This window comes from Pleurodeles waltl, chromosome 1_2 (assembly GCF_031143425.1).
Source record: "Pleurodeles waltl isolate 20211129_DDA chromosome 1_2, aPleWal1.hap1.20221129, whole genome shotgun sequence".
In the NCBI taxonomy this organism is placed as follows: domain Eukaryota; kingdom Metazoa; phylum Chordata; class Amphibia; order Caudata; family Salamandridae; genus Pleurodeles; species Pleurodeles waltl.
Genome location: NC_090437.1, coordinates 577,423,855 through 577,440,553, shown reverse-complemented (window position 1 = coordinate 577,440,553; position 16,699 = coordinate 577,423,855).

The window sequence follows — 16,699 nt, the reverse complement described above, 5'->3', positions numbered from 1 at the left end:
GTTCTATTTTCAACCATATCAGCTTGGAGAATGTAGGCCATTTATTTTTCAAATGTCATGTTGATTTAGGGTTGATGCACCTGTACCATGTAATTTTTTCTCTGAGCCAAGCTACCATTGGTTAACCAGGTATTACTTGCAGAAACCTTTTTACGTAGTAGGAATTAGATTGTTTTCACTCTGTGGTAGCTTAGCCACCGTGCACATCCACGCTGCACACTTGCTCCCATACTTCAACAACACACTTTTTATATTAATAACTGTCAGACCTGACAGCCTTAGGGTGGTCATCACCAAACGATTTGCTTGCCTCCCTCCATTTTTCCTGATCCTGTTTTTGTTGGTTTTAGGACTCTGCGCAATTTACTACTGCTGTGCAGTACTAAAGTGCATATGGTCTCTCCTCTAAACACGGTAATGTTGTTTCATACTAAAGTAGCATATTTAATTTACCTGTAAGTCCCTAGTAAAGTGCACTACAAGTGCCCAGGGCCTGTAAATTAAATGCTACTTGTGGACCTGTGCACTCAGTGTGCCCTTTAACCATGTCTCAGGCCTGCCATTGCATGGCCTGTGTGTGCAGTTTCACTGCCACTTCGACTTGGCATTTAAAACTACTTGCCAAGCCTCAAACTCCCATTTTTCTAGACATAAGTCATCCCTAAGGTAGACCCTAGGTAACCCATAGGGCAGGGTGCTATGTACGTAAAAGGCAGGGCATGTACTATGAGTTTTACATGTCCTGGTAGTGAAACCCTCCTAAAATTATTTTCACTGCTGTGAGGCCTGCTCCTCTTATAGACTAGCATTAGAACTACCCTCATACACTTTTCAGTGGTAGATTCTGATCTGTAAGAAGTGGCCCAGACAGGTTTAGTGTTGTCAGAATGGTAACAGAAAATCCTGCTAACTGGTGAAGTTGGATTCAATATTACTATTTTAGAAATTCCACTTTTAGAAAGTAGACATTTCTCTGCACTTACTGTCATCTGTGCCTTACAGCGTGACTCCAATCGACATCTGGTCTGTGCTGGTTGACAGCTCCCTTTGTGCATTCCACTCAGACAGCCAGGACACTCAGTCACATCTGCATTCATCTGAGTACTCAATGCGACTTCCTGGACAAGAAGGGTGGAGGGGCTCACACTTATATTTGAAAGGCCAGTGGCCTGCGCTCACAAAGGGCTGATAATCCCCACAGGGAGCCTGGCAAACAGGACAGGGCTAAAAGGGGAACTTGTGCACTTCAAAACCACTCTTTGAAGTTTACCCCACTTCAAAGGCATTTTTGGGTATATAAACTGAGTCTCTGACCCCATCAATTCAGACACTTCTGGACCTACGCTCTATCAGAAGAACTGCCTGGCTGCCCAAAGGACTCATCCAGACTGCTTTGCTGAGAAGGACAGCTGCCCTGCTTGTTGCTCTGCTGCCCTGCTGGCTTTGACTCTTCTGGAAGGACTCTGCCTTCCTCATGAAGTACTCTCCGAGGGCTTGGATTAAGATAGTCTCCTGTTTCTGAAGTCTCCGGGCAAACAAATCCTTGTGCATCACGACTGGGAAATTGCCGCACTGCCGACCAGAACAAAGCAACACCAACTTCCCAATGAAAAATTTGATGCAGCACTTGCCTTTGCAACAGAAAATTTGATGTATCGCCTACTGGGTCGATGCAGCGCCTGCTCTTTCTACCAGCACTTCAAGGATTTTCAACACAGCATCCCTGGGCATCAAAATCTCCCTGCATCGCAGTGAGGAACCAAGACTGCAGGCCAGAAAAACAATGCAACCCCGTACAGCATGGAAAGAAACAATGTATTGTCTGTGCTGTGCGGGAAAAAACAACTCAGCACCTTATTTTTCCACATATCTCCACATCTACAGTCTTTGTGCATTGTTATTTTTGACACATACCAGGTACTGTGTGTTGCAAAGAAACAACTATTGATTTCTAAGGATTAAGACTCTTTTAAACCTTTTAAAAGTAATATTTCATCTAGAGACCCCATTATTAACATTGGTGGCAGCAGTGGGATAGAACTTGTGTTTGTGCAGTGCCATACAATAGCTACGTCTACACTACCTACCCACAGTTAAAGGTCAGTTTGGTTTGGTTTCTGTTTGCTGCAATTTCTCTGCTTGACATTCTTTAATCAATCCTAATGACAAAACCCATTGAGTCATAGCGCCAGCAATAACTGAGACCTCTTCACAAAGTTGGTCCTTGGGCTACAAGAGATCTGCTTCACTTCTTCAAGCCTTGAAATTTTGTATGGAAGTGTGCTTTCAAGATGTCTGATCTAACAGATCCCTTTGCTATGTACTACAGAGCCACTTCCTTTGGTAGTCAGGACTACTGTTCCATTATGCTAAGTGAACTGTGTGTAGGTTTTGAAGTTTATTTTAAACTGTGGAGGAGGCCAGTCTCAAACGATCACATCTTTTTAAGCAACATCGCAGAATTGCCACAAGCCTTTATCGATGGGGCTCATGGACCACAAAAATAACCCACAGAACAGCATTTTGAGAAGAATAATCCAAATTACACTTACAATAAAAGCGTTCTCATTGTTTGAAATTACGAAATCATTTACACTTTTCTTACACATCACTTGAAATAAATAAAATAAGAGCATGGATAATAACCAGAACTGTAATTTTGCAACAGTTAAACTCACATTTGTGTAATGGATGTAATGCAGACCATTTGACAAATGTATGTTGAATAAGAAAATTAAACAGTCACTGTAAGCATTAAAAAACAAGAGATGTAGACAAAAGTGGCTGAGGCTCTTGTACAATGCATATTGTACTCCTTCATCCACAACAGAACAGCGATAGAGGAGTTTTGACTATGGGTAAAATATTCCGTCATGCCACATATGTATGTTTGTGGTTGCGTTATGTTGTGACTGCACATAGCTTAATCCCTTACAGTAGGAAATGTGGGTGCCCATATGCATTGGTGGCAATGTGTTTGGATGTCCTGGTAGGATTTGGACTAGATCTCATGTTGATGTTAATTTTAGATCAACACACACATACATACAGCCAACAAACATAATCTTCCATTTGATTGCAGCCAAATATGTGTAATGCTCCTTCATCTAGAAAAATACATGCACTTTGTGATGTTGGTGGGACAGATTGGCATACATTGAAAATTTGAAGATAAAAATATTTTTTAAATGTTCCCCATACATTACCATAGAAATAATCCACTGTGCAGGTGGTGATCTTCACAGGGTAAAGTATAGGGAAAATTAAAAGGGTTATTAAACTTGAAAAACATTTGTAAAAATAGTTATTATATATTATGGTATATTTTATATATTTATTTAAAAAATGTAGAACTAAGGAAACATGCTACAATATTAGAAAGTTTAAATTAAATCTTTAATTCTTTTATTTTAAGTAGAATTAAATGTATTGTTCTGAATGTTACATTAGACTAGAAATTGTCACCTAATAGTGAAAAAAAGAGTATTCATTAATAATTATTAAAAGTGATATAATTCATTAAATGTAATTTGAATATATTTGAATAACATTTATTTTTAACGTGAAATTAAAAAGGTTATTTAAATATTTTATAATTAAGTAATGACTATATATATACACTTTATAAATATATACATAACTTTAAATTGTGATTATGTATATTTTCAACTATTTTATGTAACCTAATTTAATTAAACATTATTTCCTGTGGGGTTTAAATGTAATCCCCGCCACAAATATTTTCTCTGTACGAGTTTTGTAATACCACTGTTTAGCCATGTGTTGTGCTGGACTTACTGCTGTTTTTTTTAGTAATGACTTACATTCATATGTTTGTCTTCATCTCTTTCTTCTGAAGTTGCAGTCATGTTAGACTATACTTTTCAGTAATTTTACACTGGGCTTTTGTGAATATCCTGACTAGTAAAGATACTCAAAAGTGTAAGAGTAATTTACCTTTATGAATAGTCCAATTTTTATGCAGACTTTTCCTTGATATGCATCTTCTATGCACTTACTGCGTTGAGATTGACCAATAGCTCTCTTTAGAAGCAAAATATTAGTTTTAGATGGTTGAATCAAATGAATCAAACTTGAAGCACTGCTACAGAATTTTTGACGTAGATTTGTTCCCTTCTAGCTTGATTCCTTTCCCAGGAATTCTAGGTGAATTGAACTTATGCTCATGGAACCTTTTGGTAATCACAGGTTTTTTAGGTTCATATATGGTCTTGAAAACATCAGAAATCAAACTGTTGTTTATTTTTTGTGAAACATATCATATTGGCTGGTGCATTCAAACTGAGGGCTATAATGGGGATACAATTAAAGTAATTCCATTATTTCCCATATTTCCACTGGGACTGCCCCGTCTTCAGTTTAAAAGTATGTGGATTTATATAAAGATCATCTATGTCTTACTAAGCCCACAATGAAACCAACAGAAGATTGTTTGGGACTGAAGTGGGCCATATCTGTTTATCTGTATTTGAGGAACCAAAAATTAGGAACTGGGATTTGTGAATGATGATTAGGCTTGTATCATGTCTACTATTTGATTTTTAAGGCACCAATATGTGCACATTTAGGAAAATGCACATATTCATTTGGTATTTTATACTCTGTGTTAAATTTATTCCTTGATTTTAAAATGGTTTGTTTTAAAGATGTGCATCCTTTTTTTAATATGACGTAAAAAAGTATTTTCAAATCCACTAAATTGATAATGTTGCAGTCATAGGAACATTTCTTTGAGGGGTGACATTGTATAATATTTTGTGCTTTAAACTATGAATTTGTAATTTGGTATTGTCTTTGTTTAAAAAGCAATTGTCTAATAAACATATAATGAAAAGTAAAGTATGGGTATTGACTGTATAGTTCTAAATTGATTTACCTCCTAACTGTTGAATCTCTCACAAGAAAAAATTGGAAATTCTGTCCAATTCTGTTAGCTTGCAAAAGGATGATCGTCATTAGTTTATAGTGTTTATACTTTTTTCAGTCTTTATATGAAACCACTTCGGGCCATCGTCAGAAATTCTGGGTTCATGCTGATGATACACAGACTTTCCTTAGTTCTGCGTCTCCAAATCATAGCTCTGACCATTTTACTACCATGGATAATATACAAAGAAGAGGGAATTCCTTTTACTTGCAATTCAATTAATGCAAGAAAGGAGTTCTTGCTAATCTCTCTAAACTAGACCACTCTACCTATGAAATTGTTGATCGATTTTATGAGTAATTGAGACTGTAAACCTGCTATTGTCAAGAATGCAACATCTTTGAGTGTCAATTTGAATACATCTTAACCTTCAATGACAATGAAAGTGTATTTCCAAACCTGACCCTAAGAACAAGCCCTCTCTCTGTATAGACTAGACTGCTGTATCTCTCTCCTCATTCACATACAAAAAGTTCCTCTTGCTTCCCTTAGTGCTATGGCAAAGGTAGTTTCTCAAATTGTTCCACATGCAAATAATGAGCACATTACTGCTGTGCTTTGAACACTCCACTGGGTTCCCATTGAAGGATGCATTTATGAATGTGTTTTAAAATGGTTTGTATCACTAATAAAGCTTTATACACAATGACTCCCAAGTATCTGGCAATGCATGGTGCTGATTCTCCTCTTCAGGGGCATTTTGCCTTTAAAAATGTGTAGCTTATGACTCTGTCATTGCAAAAAATCTCTGGTATTCACTGTGTTCCAACATCCCCCCTCAATTCATGTCTTGCGACTTTCATAACAAATAGAAGCACTTTTTGTTTCAAAGGCATTTAAAGTTTAGATCTTCATTTGCCCTGCTCTCGTTCTCCATTTTTCACAATGCTCATAACCTTGGTTTGCTACTCCTGGGTTGCCACTATCACATGTCAGCATTTGCCTCATGCTCATTGCCTAAGTGATGGGAAAAGACAATAATATCAAGAAAGATGAGAATGATATGATAAAGCACACCATATAAGCATATAACTGAATGCATTTCAATGGAAAGGCAGTGATATAAGTAAAATATAAAACGATCTAGAAGGAAAATAGCGAAAGTAGAAGGAAAAAGAGGAAAGGTGGGCAAGGGAGCTCAAGAGAGTGTGTAACCAATAAAATGTAATATCATAGTATTGTGAACATAACAATAATAAAGATGGCATGAAACAACATGGTGAAGTGAAATATGGAAGAAAAACAATGTGATAAGGAACAAAGCATTATATCTTGGAAATCATTAAAGTGATATTGCTTGCAATCAATGCCAAACATATGGTAAGTGGAGGTCATGTTATATAAATGCTTGACAAATAGAAGATGAGAATGTTGATTATATATGACCAGTCTATGGTTCAGACAGACTAAGGGCCTCATTACCAGTTTGGCGGTCTGTGGTCCACCACGGTAGTGGTGCCAGTCTGACCACTGCAACATTGACGGTTAGACCGCCAGATTACAAGTTTGGCAGATAGACTGCCAGAGGACAACCAGAGGACTGCTGGCACCGCCATAGTCAGTGCGTCAGGGACTGCGGCGGCCAATGTTGGAGATCCCAGCATTGGGAACATAAGGGTCATTATAACCTGCAGTTCCACCAAGCTATCAATGGTGATCCCAATCCCATAGAAAGCTTGGTGGTCAGGCCGGTAAGGGGCCCAAAACAGTGGGCCCCACTGGGTATGGCCCCATTGAGGGTGAGAGGGGGCCAATGTGGGACCCTCCAAAATATGGGGCTCAGGGGCACATAGGCCCTCATTACAACCCTGGCGGTCGGTGTTAAAGCGGTTGTAATACCGCAAACAGGCCGGCTGAAAAAAAATGGGATTACGACCGTGGCGGAAACAGCCAACATAGACAGCCACTTTAACACTCCGACCGCCACAGTGGTAGAAACAAACAGCATGGCGGACACTGCCATCAGACAGGCGGGAGACAAAGTACCGCCCACTGTATTACAAGAGGCCTATCCGCCACCTTTTCTGGGGTGAAACCAACGCGATCAAAAGCACAGTGGAAACAGTACACAGAAAGGAAAACACTCACCTCTCAACACCCAACGAGGAACCAGGACGCCTGGAGCCGAACTACACGTACTGCCCATGTTAGTTTACCTCCTCTTCTACCAGGAGTACGAACGGCGGTGGCAGCGACCACGGTGAGTACTGCACCTACAACACAGGGGAGGGGGGGAGGAAATAGAGTGACACACACACCCAACACGCAACACCCCCACCCTCACCCTCACACACAACAACATACACACAAATACATGCAGCAACATTACATATACACCTCCCCACCCCCTGGAAGAACGCAAGGACAAAAGGAAATGATTGTAACAAGTGTAATCAAGAAAAATCCATTAGTCAAAAGTCAAAATTCATTATATACAAGTATGTACACCAACTACACAAGTCCAGATAGTGTTCCAATCATTGTCCGTGGACCACTGGGCCCAAAATGCATGGGCGAGGCACAAACATGATACCTGACGTAAACGGAGAGAACCGAGCTGGGGCTTCAGATCGAAAATATACAGGCACCTCAAGGGGAGTAGGAGGGGGGCCCCTCAGCCTGATGAACACACGACGCCACTGCTGCACGAGGGGGCTCCATGCCCATTGATGTATCCTGGGGAGTGCAAAGACACTGGCCCTCATTCTGACCTTGGCGGGCGGCGGAGGCCGCCCGCCAAAGTCCCGCCGTCAGGTTACCGTTCCGCGGTCGAAAGACCGCGGCGGTAATTCTGACTTTCCCGCTGGGCTGGCGGGCGGTCTCCTTCAGACCGCCAGCCAGCCCAGCGGGAAAGAGGCTTCCACGATGAAGCCGGCTCGGAATCGAGCCGGCGGAGTGGAAGCTGTGCGACGGGTGCAGTTGCACCCGTCGCGTATTTCACTGTCTGCGCAGCAGACAGTGAAATACATTTAGGGGCCCTCTTACGGGGGCCCCTGCAATGCCCATGCCAGTGGCATGGGCACTGCAGGGGCCCCCAGGGGCCCCGCGACCCCCCCTACCGCCATCCGGATCTCGGCGGTCCGACCGCCGGGATCTGGATGGCGGTAGGGGGGGTCAGAATCCCCGCGGCGGTGCAGCAAGCTGCGCCGCCGCGGAGGATTCAATGGGGCCGCGGTACACTGGCGGGACCCCGCCAGTGGTGCCGGTCCGACCGCGGCTTTACCGCCGCGGTCGGAATCCCCATTGAAGCACCGCCGGCTTGTCGGCGGTGCTCCCGCGGTCCTCCGCCCTGGCGGTCAAAGACCGCCAGGGTCAGAATGAGGGCCACTGTCTCTCAAGTCTCTCCAGTGGGTGGTTTGCCCACTGCTTTATCCTGGGGAGTGCAATGACACAGTCTCTCAAGAGGATAACAGTCTCCACTGGTTCTGGAGGGTGCTTGGTGCCCAGAGTGCTTCATCCTGTCAAGGACTGAGGTAGTGGATGGGATACTCCTCTGGTTCTGGAGGGGGCCTGGTGCCCAGAGTACTTCATCCTGCCAATGACTGAGGTAGTGGATGTATCTCTCCACTGGTTCTGGAGGGGGCCTGGTGCCCAGAGTGCTTCATCCTGCCAAGGACTGAGGTAGTGGATGTGATACTCCACTGGTTCTGGAGGGGGCCTGGTGCCCAGAGTGCTTCATCCTGCCAAGGACTGAGGTAGCGGATCTATCTCTCCACTGGTTCTGGAGGTGGCATGGTGCCCAGAGTGCTTCATCCTGCCAAGGACTGAGGTAGTGGATGTGATATTCCACTGGTTCTGGAGGGGGCCTGGTGCCCAGAGTGCTTCATCCTGCCAAGGACTGAGGTAGTGGATGTATCTCTCCACTGGTTCTGGAGGGGGCATGGTGCCCAGAGTGCTCCACGTGCAATGTGGCCGGTCCAATTCCCTCACTGGGTGTGCGTGCCACGAGATTTGCGAGGTTCAGGTAGCATGATACGCCATGGAGGCAGCGACATACCCCACACTGCTGCAGCTGCGCCTTCCACCTGCAGGTGTAAACAGTGATGGAAGAAATGCCTCATGGAAGCTTCCCAGGGTCCAGGAACTCTCCTCCAGCCTCAGACGACTGACCACTGGGGATGGTAGCCATGTCAGCGGTGGTGCCAGTGTCTGAGGACGCTGCGAGCCGGTGGCGGTGCTTGCGGCAGTGTCTGTTGCGGTAGTGCTTGCGGCGGTGCTGGTGGTGGTGCTGGTGGCGGTGCTGGGGGCGGTGTATGGGTCACCACCTGCAGAGGGACAAACCAGTACATTTCCTGCAGCATCGTATGGCTGCCCACTGGGGAAGGGGATGGGGACTGTCATTGAGGCTGTAGATGTGCCGGTGGCGGTGCAGGTGGCAGTTGTGGTTGCGGGGCAGCTAGCGGTGTTTGCCGCCGTACAGGTTGGCGCGGACGTGGACAGAAAGTGTGACACTGGTCCCTCAGTCGGTGCCACCATGCCCTCTCCTGACCTGCTCTTCAGCTTTTGTCCCTTCCCCAGCTTTGATGGTGCCGCAGTTGTCTTGCCACTATCCCCTTTGGTTTTTGCTGAGCCCTTGGTGGCAGGTACGTTCTGCTTCTCCCTCCGGGATGTGGGCACCTTTTTCACATTGGCAGGTGGCGAAATGTCCTTGACCTCACTAAGTGGTACACTGGCAGCCCTGATGTGTGTTGCACTCGATGACCCCGCAGTTGCTGGCACCACTGTGGCTGGGGATTTGGTGGCTGAGGGGATGGGCTGGGACCTGGAAAGCCTGGCCCTATGGGAAGGGGGGGAGGTGTAGGGAAGAGGTCAATGTTAGCCAGGAAGAGTTTCTTAGACACACTGGGACAGGAAGGTGGAGGGGCTTTGGGAGTGGAGGTAGAGGTAGTGGTTGTAGGAGGTGTACGTCTGCTGAATTTGGGTGAAGGTGCATGGGCCGGAGGCTGTTGTGAGGTGGATGGCTGTTGGGTGGGTGTGTGCCTGCATTTGTGTACTTTGGGAGGAGGGCTCACTGACGCACTGGGAGAGGACACTGGGGATGTGTGAATGGTAGTGGGGGTGGTGAGTGCACGTGAGCGGTGTGTGGTGATGGGCGTGCTGGTGATGGAGGCAGTGGCTGAGGATGTAGTGCACTCAGGTATGAGTGGAGACGAGACAGGGAGGGAGGAGGAGGACGTGGAGGAGGGGGACACAGTGGGGGCAGTGGATGTGGCTGTGTCTGCATGGGTATAGTGCTTGTGTGAGTGCATGTGGGATGTGTGGTGCTTATGCTTGCCTGAGCCACTTTTGTGTGTTGATGAGTGTGCATGCTGGTCTGATGGTGTGCTTGGGATAGGCTGAGGTACAGGGGATTGGGTGTGGGTGGAGGAAGTTGGAGCGGGGAGCTGGACACAGGGACAATGGCTGCCATCAGTGCTGAGGCCAGAGCCTGAAATGCTCTCTGTTGAGCTGTCTGCCCAGAATGAATGCCCTCCAGGTATGCATTTGTTTGTTGTAAATGCCTCTCTACACCCTGGATGGCATTCACAATGGTAGATTGCCCAATAGTAAGGGATCTCAGGAGGTCATTACCCTCCTCACTGAGGGCAGCAGGGCTGACTGGGGCAGGGGCTGAGGTGCCTGGGGTGAAGGAGATGTCCACCCTCCTGGGTAACCGGGCACGGGACACATGCTGAGGGGCTGCTGGGAGGGCGGTGCTGGTGGGGAGGTGGCAGTTGTACCTGTTGATGCGGTGGGCACAGAGGTGCCCGCCACTGCAAGGGAACTCCCATCAGAGGAGGAGTCGCTGTCAATGCTGTCTGCTCCTGTTCCTGCCTTAGAGCTCCCCTTGCCCTCCGTCCCACTGGTGGCTTCAGACTCAATTGTTTCGCCCTCCAGGGCCAAGTGAGTTGCAGCTCCCTCCTGCCCCGATGCCAATGCTCCTCACCTGATGATGCTATTGCACACAAGAACAGGAGGACCACAAAAAGGGGGGGAAAGACAGAAGAAAGACATGTTCAGTGCATGCAACACTACTACCGTTGGCAGACACAACACACAGGGAGCAGCCCTCAACACTACGCCATGCACTAACAGTTCCTAGAAATTTCAGCTGATAATGGGGTACGAGGCCTAAGGCCAATTGCTGGACACCTGGAAGTCACAGTAGCCTGACAAGGTGGAGATGGCTCTTAACACTGGTGGGGTTAGGGTGCCACACAGCCTGCCTCACAAGGGACATTGTCTACCAACTTCTCCCTGGCCTAAGGGAACCCACTGCCCACCTCCCCCAACCAGACACCTCATTATGCGCGCTGAGTCAGCTGAATGAGAGTGTACTCACCCCCTTGTGGCTGCTGTGCCCTCAAGCATCCATCCAACTCCAGATAGGCCACTGTCAGGATCCCGAACATCATGGGGGTCATGGTGAGACGGGCACCCCTCCCACGTTGGGAGGACATCCCCAGCTGGGCCTCCGCCGTCTTCTTGCTCCAGCAGCGCAGGTCCTCCCATCTTTTACGGCAGTGGGTGCTCCATCTGTGGTAGACCCCCAGGGTCCGGACGTCCTTGACGATTTCACGCCAAATACCCTTCTTCTGGTGGGCGCTGACCTAGAGGAATGTACAGGGGGAAAGGAGATTACTTACCCGTCTGGACCGTCATACTCATTGCCCCCCAGTTCCCACCCTTGCCCTGACGTACATACACTCACCATCCGCACATGCAGCCCTCAGCCCCCCACATGTATCTTCCATCCACACCACTCAAAACAGGCATTGCCCATGCAGCATGCTCACAGTGTACTCACCTGTTTGTCTGAAGGACCGTACAGTTTCGTGTACTGGGGGAGGATCCCATCCACTAGTTTCTCCAACTCCTCTGAAGTGAAGGCAGGGGCTCTTTCCCCAGACACATGAGCCATCGTAGCTTCCAGTCACAGCAGCACTTGCAGTGTAGGTCCTCTCCTGTTGAAGGTCAGATATCAAGTGAGTAAACAGACAGGCTGGTGTACATCATCATTGGCTCCTGGGACCAATAGGGCCCAATGTTAACCAATGCAGAATTGCCCAGCGGTCTTCGACCGCCCACCGTGACGGTGTACAGCGCCAGATCAGTTTCCTCATATCCCCTTGTCCCACCTTACAAGTCAGGCAGCCGCCATTTCAGGAGGCCACATGGGGTGCATGGTAACGGTGTCACACCTATCTAGGCCGGGAATATAGACAAATACTGGCACATTGAGGATTAATAACGTTTCCGAAAATAAGACATTGTGATACCTCAGTGTTGGATGACTCTCTGCTCGCTGTTCTCCTCCATAGGGCACGTCCGCTGCGGCAGGTGATGAGATGTCGGCATCCTCTGGTGTACAGACCCCTGGTGGGCCTGTTGACAATGGAAGAGAGAAACATCCTAGTCACATACAGACTTGATTGTGCAACAATCCAGGAACTGTGTGCTCAGTTGGAGCCGGACCTGATGTCAGCCATCCGCCATCCCACAGGAATCCCCCCTCTAGTTCAGGTCCTGTCTGTACTCCATTTCCTGGCCAGTGGGTCTTGTCAAACTACAGTGGCCATGGCGTCAGGGATGTCCCAGCCAATGGTTCTCTAAGGTGTTGTCCAGAGTGTTGTCTGCCCTGCTGAAACACATGCGCAGCTACATCGTTTTCCCTCAGGTGGAGGATTTGCCCACGGTGAAAGGTGACATCTATGCCCTGGGACATATTCACAACATCATTGATGCCACTGATGGTACACATGTGGCATTTGTACGCCCCCCGCAGAAATGACCAGGTGTACAGAAACCAGAAGAGCTACCATTCTAGTTGGTGGGGTATCTCTGGGTTGTGCAGATGGTGTGTTTGGCAGACCAGTACAAATCCCATGTGAATGCCAAGTATCCTGGTTCTGTGCATGACGCTTACATTTTGAGAAATAGCAGCATCCCTTATGTGATGGGCCAACTCCAGAGGCAACGTGTGTAGCTAATAGGTGAGACTAAGGTCCCCATACAGTTGACATAGGTGTGTGGGTATGGTGTTGTCCCTAAGGGTTAGTGTGCGTCTAACGGTTGTCCCTCGACATTTGCAGGAGTCTCTGGTTACCCCAACCTGTCATGGCTTCTGACCCCAGTGAGGAATCCCAGGACAAGGGCAGAGGAACGCTACAATGAGGCACATGGGTGAACTCGGAGGGTGATCGAACACACCTACGGCCTGCTGTATGCTGTACAACCTGGCTTTGCAACGCCAGGTGCCTTTTCTGCAGGAGGATGGGCCAGATGTTGGTCTTGTGGCAGCTGTGGAGCCTGTTGACAGTGAAGAAGAGGAGGCCGAAGAAGAGGATATGGACAACCGAAACAACATCAGCGTGGGACAGAAGGGTGACATTCAGGTGAGTCTCATTTCCTGGCGGGGTCTTGGCAATGTTCTCTGTCTTGTTCCTGGATCTCAGGGACCATTTGCGGGGTGGTTCTCCATCTGCCGGGGGTGAGGTGCTGGTGTCCTGTTGTTCCTGTGGCGATGCCTCCTGTCCACTAGCACTGGCGGAGGTGGAGGGCTGTTCATCATCCAGGTTAGTGTCAGGGGCCCCTTGTTGTGCCACTGTGTCCTTCCTGGTCTTGACAAGGTCTGGCAGCACCCCTGCAATGGTGACCAGGGTGGTGTTAATAGACTTCACGTCCTCCCTGATCCCAAGTTAGTGTTCCTCCTGCAGCCGCTGGGTCTCCTGAAACTTGGCCAGTACCGTTGCCATCGTCTCCTGGGAATGATGGTAGGCTCCCATGATGTTGGAGAGTGCCTCGTGGAGAGTGGGTTCCCTGGGCCTGTCCTCCCCCTGTCGCACAGCAGTCCTCCTAATTTCCCTGTTATCCTGTGGCTCTGTCCCCTGAACCGTGTGCCCACTGCCCCCAGGTCCCTGATTTTCTTGGGTTGGTGGGTTTGCCTGGGTTCCCTGTAGTGGTAGACACACTGCTGATTGACGTGTCCTGGGGACAGAGGGATGGGCCCGCTGAGTGGGTGCTGTGCTGGTGTTTCCTGAGGGGGGAGGCTCTGTGGTGGCTTGTGACAGTGTCAGGGGAACCGACTGCCCCGAGGTGCCAGATGGGCCTGGCTGGTCATCTTGATCCAGGTGTGTAGAGCTGCTGGTATCACTGTGGGCCTTTTCTGTGGGGGGACTGGATATGTCTGGCACCTCCTGTCCGGTGACGTTGGGTAGGAGTCCTGTTGGGGTAATTATTATATCTGTGTGTGCCATCGTGTGTAATGGGTGGTTGACCCTCTACTCCAGTGCTTGCATTATTGGCTTGGTCCTTGTGTGATTGGTGATTTTGGGGCATGAGTGAGTCTCTGTAGTGGACATGCTTGGGTGATGGGTGTCAATGCATTGGTGTTACATGCAGGGCTTGGTTTTGGGATGTGTGGATTGTGTTGGTGGTGTATCTGTGGGTTGTTGGGGTGATGGGTGTGAGGGTAAGGGTGGGATTATGTGATGGCATGCAGGTGGGGTGGGGGATAAGGTAGTAAAGATTTGCCTTACCAGAGTCCAGTCCTCCTGCTACTCCTGCGAGGCCCTCAGGATGCAGTATTTCCAAGACTTGCTCCTCCCATCTTGTTAGTTGTGAGGGAGGAGATAGGGGTCCACCACAAGTCCTCTGTAAAGCAATCTGGTGTCTGGAGACAACGGAACGGACCTTCCCCCATAGGTCGTTCCAACTCTTTCTGATGTCATCCCTAGTTCTTGGATACTGTCCCACTGTGTTGACGCTGTCCACAATTCTGTGCCAAAGCTCCATCTTCCTTGCAATGGACATCTGCTGCACCTGTGATCCGAATAGCTGTGGCTTTACCCGGATGATTTCCTCCACCATGACCCTGAGCTCCTCCTCAGAAAACCTGGGGTGTTGTTGAGGTGCCATGATGTGGTTTGGGTGATATGTGAGGTGGTGTCTTGGTGTGTGTTGTTTGAGGTGCGTGGATGTTGTGTAAGTGATGGTGTTGTGTGTCTGTGGATGCTGGTGTTGTTTTAGGTAGTGTCTCTCTCTGGCGTGCTTTCAAAATTCTGCTAGTAAGGGTTTGTGGTTGATGTGGGTGAGTGCTTTATATTGGATTGGGTGTGTGGGTGTGGTGTGTGTATGTGTATCAGGTGTGTGTATTTCGAATCGTCCAATGTGGTTGTGTTTTGTAAGTGTGTGTGTGTATTTCGGGTGCGGCGGTGTGTACCGCCAATGGATTACCGCGGTTGAAAGACCGTAGCGTTGATTCGTGGGTCGTGATACTGTGGGCGTATTCCTGTTGGCGTGACGGTGTCGGTTTTGTTATCGCAAGTTTGTCACTGACCTTTGGTGTGGCGAACTTGTGTGGGTGTCTGTATTGTGGCAGATTCCGGGCTGTGGGTCGTAATACCTGTAGCGGAATTCCGCTGAGGCAGCGGTATGTTGGCTGTTTTCTGCACTGGCACCCCTAAAGTTGTCCTATAGTTGTCCAACAGTCCAACTGCCAAACTCATAATAAGATTCTAAGTTCTACCATTGTTGGAGAATGATATTGTCCATAGATTTTCCAATTGAATGTACTCACCTGCAAACCAATTGCAATTAAAATATCCACCAATTTTCCGAACAATTTGTGTGATCGTTGTATATCACTTTTATTTCACTGACAGTTTTCCTGTATTCCTATATACGATGTTACTGCTGTTCAGCTTTAAAGGCATATGGGCTGGGTTTTTTCAATATAAGCCAGGCAAATAAAATACATTTTAAAGAAGAAGCAGAACAGTGAAAACCCACGTTATGTCTGATGATAGCCAGGTTTATCACGAAACCCCACATAAAGTCTTGTTTTCCTAATGAGAATTCTAATGGAATTGTAGTTGTGGCACCTTAGGCTATTATTGAAAAAGTCCTCTACATCGCATCACCCTAATGTCTGAAGTGCTTAGGAGTGGAAGGAAGTGATTTGTGAGCTTAACAAAAATAGAGAAATAATAGTGACAAGATTTAAACTTCAATATAAATAAAGAAGAGCCTATTTACCATGTAGCCACAATGAGTTTCACAAAAATGTATATCTGCTCTTACGGTACTTTTTTTTTGTTACCTCAAATATTATCACAAATATTTTATTCTGTCTGAAGTGCTCAGGAGTGTGAGGAAGTGATGTTTGAGCTATATGAAAATAGAGAAATAATGTTGACAAAATGTCAACTTCAATATAAATAAAGAGCCTATTTCTTATGGAGCAACAATTAGTTTCACAAACATTTATATCTGCTTTTACAGTACATGATTTTTGTCACTTCAAATATTATTAGAAATATTTTACCAATACAAAGAGCAAGATGCAGTAACACATTCTAATGGAAGAAGTTATGAGCAGACATAGGTGGTCATTCTGACCCTGGCGGTCTTTGACCGCCAGGGCGGAGGACCGCGGGAGCACCGCCGACAGGCCGGCGGTGCTCCAATGGGGATTCCGACCGCGGCGGTAAAGCCGCGGTCGGACCGGCACCACTGGCGGGCTCCCGCCAGTGTACCGCCGCCCCATTGAATCCTCCACGGCGGCGCAGCTTGCTGCACCGCCGCGGTGATTCCGACCCCCCCTACCGCCATCCAGATCCCGGCGGTCGGACCGCCGGGATCCGGATGGCGGTAGGGGGGGTCGCGGGGCCCCTGGGGGCCCCTGCAGTGCCCATGCCACTGGCATGGGCATTGCAGGGGCCCCCGTAACAGGGCCCCTACATGTATTTCAAATACGCGACGGGTGCAACT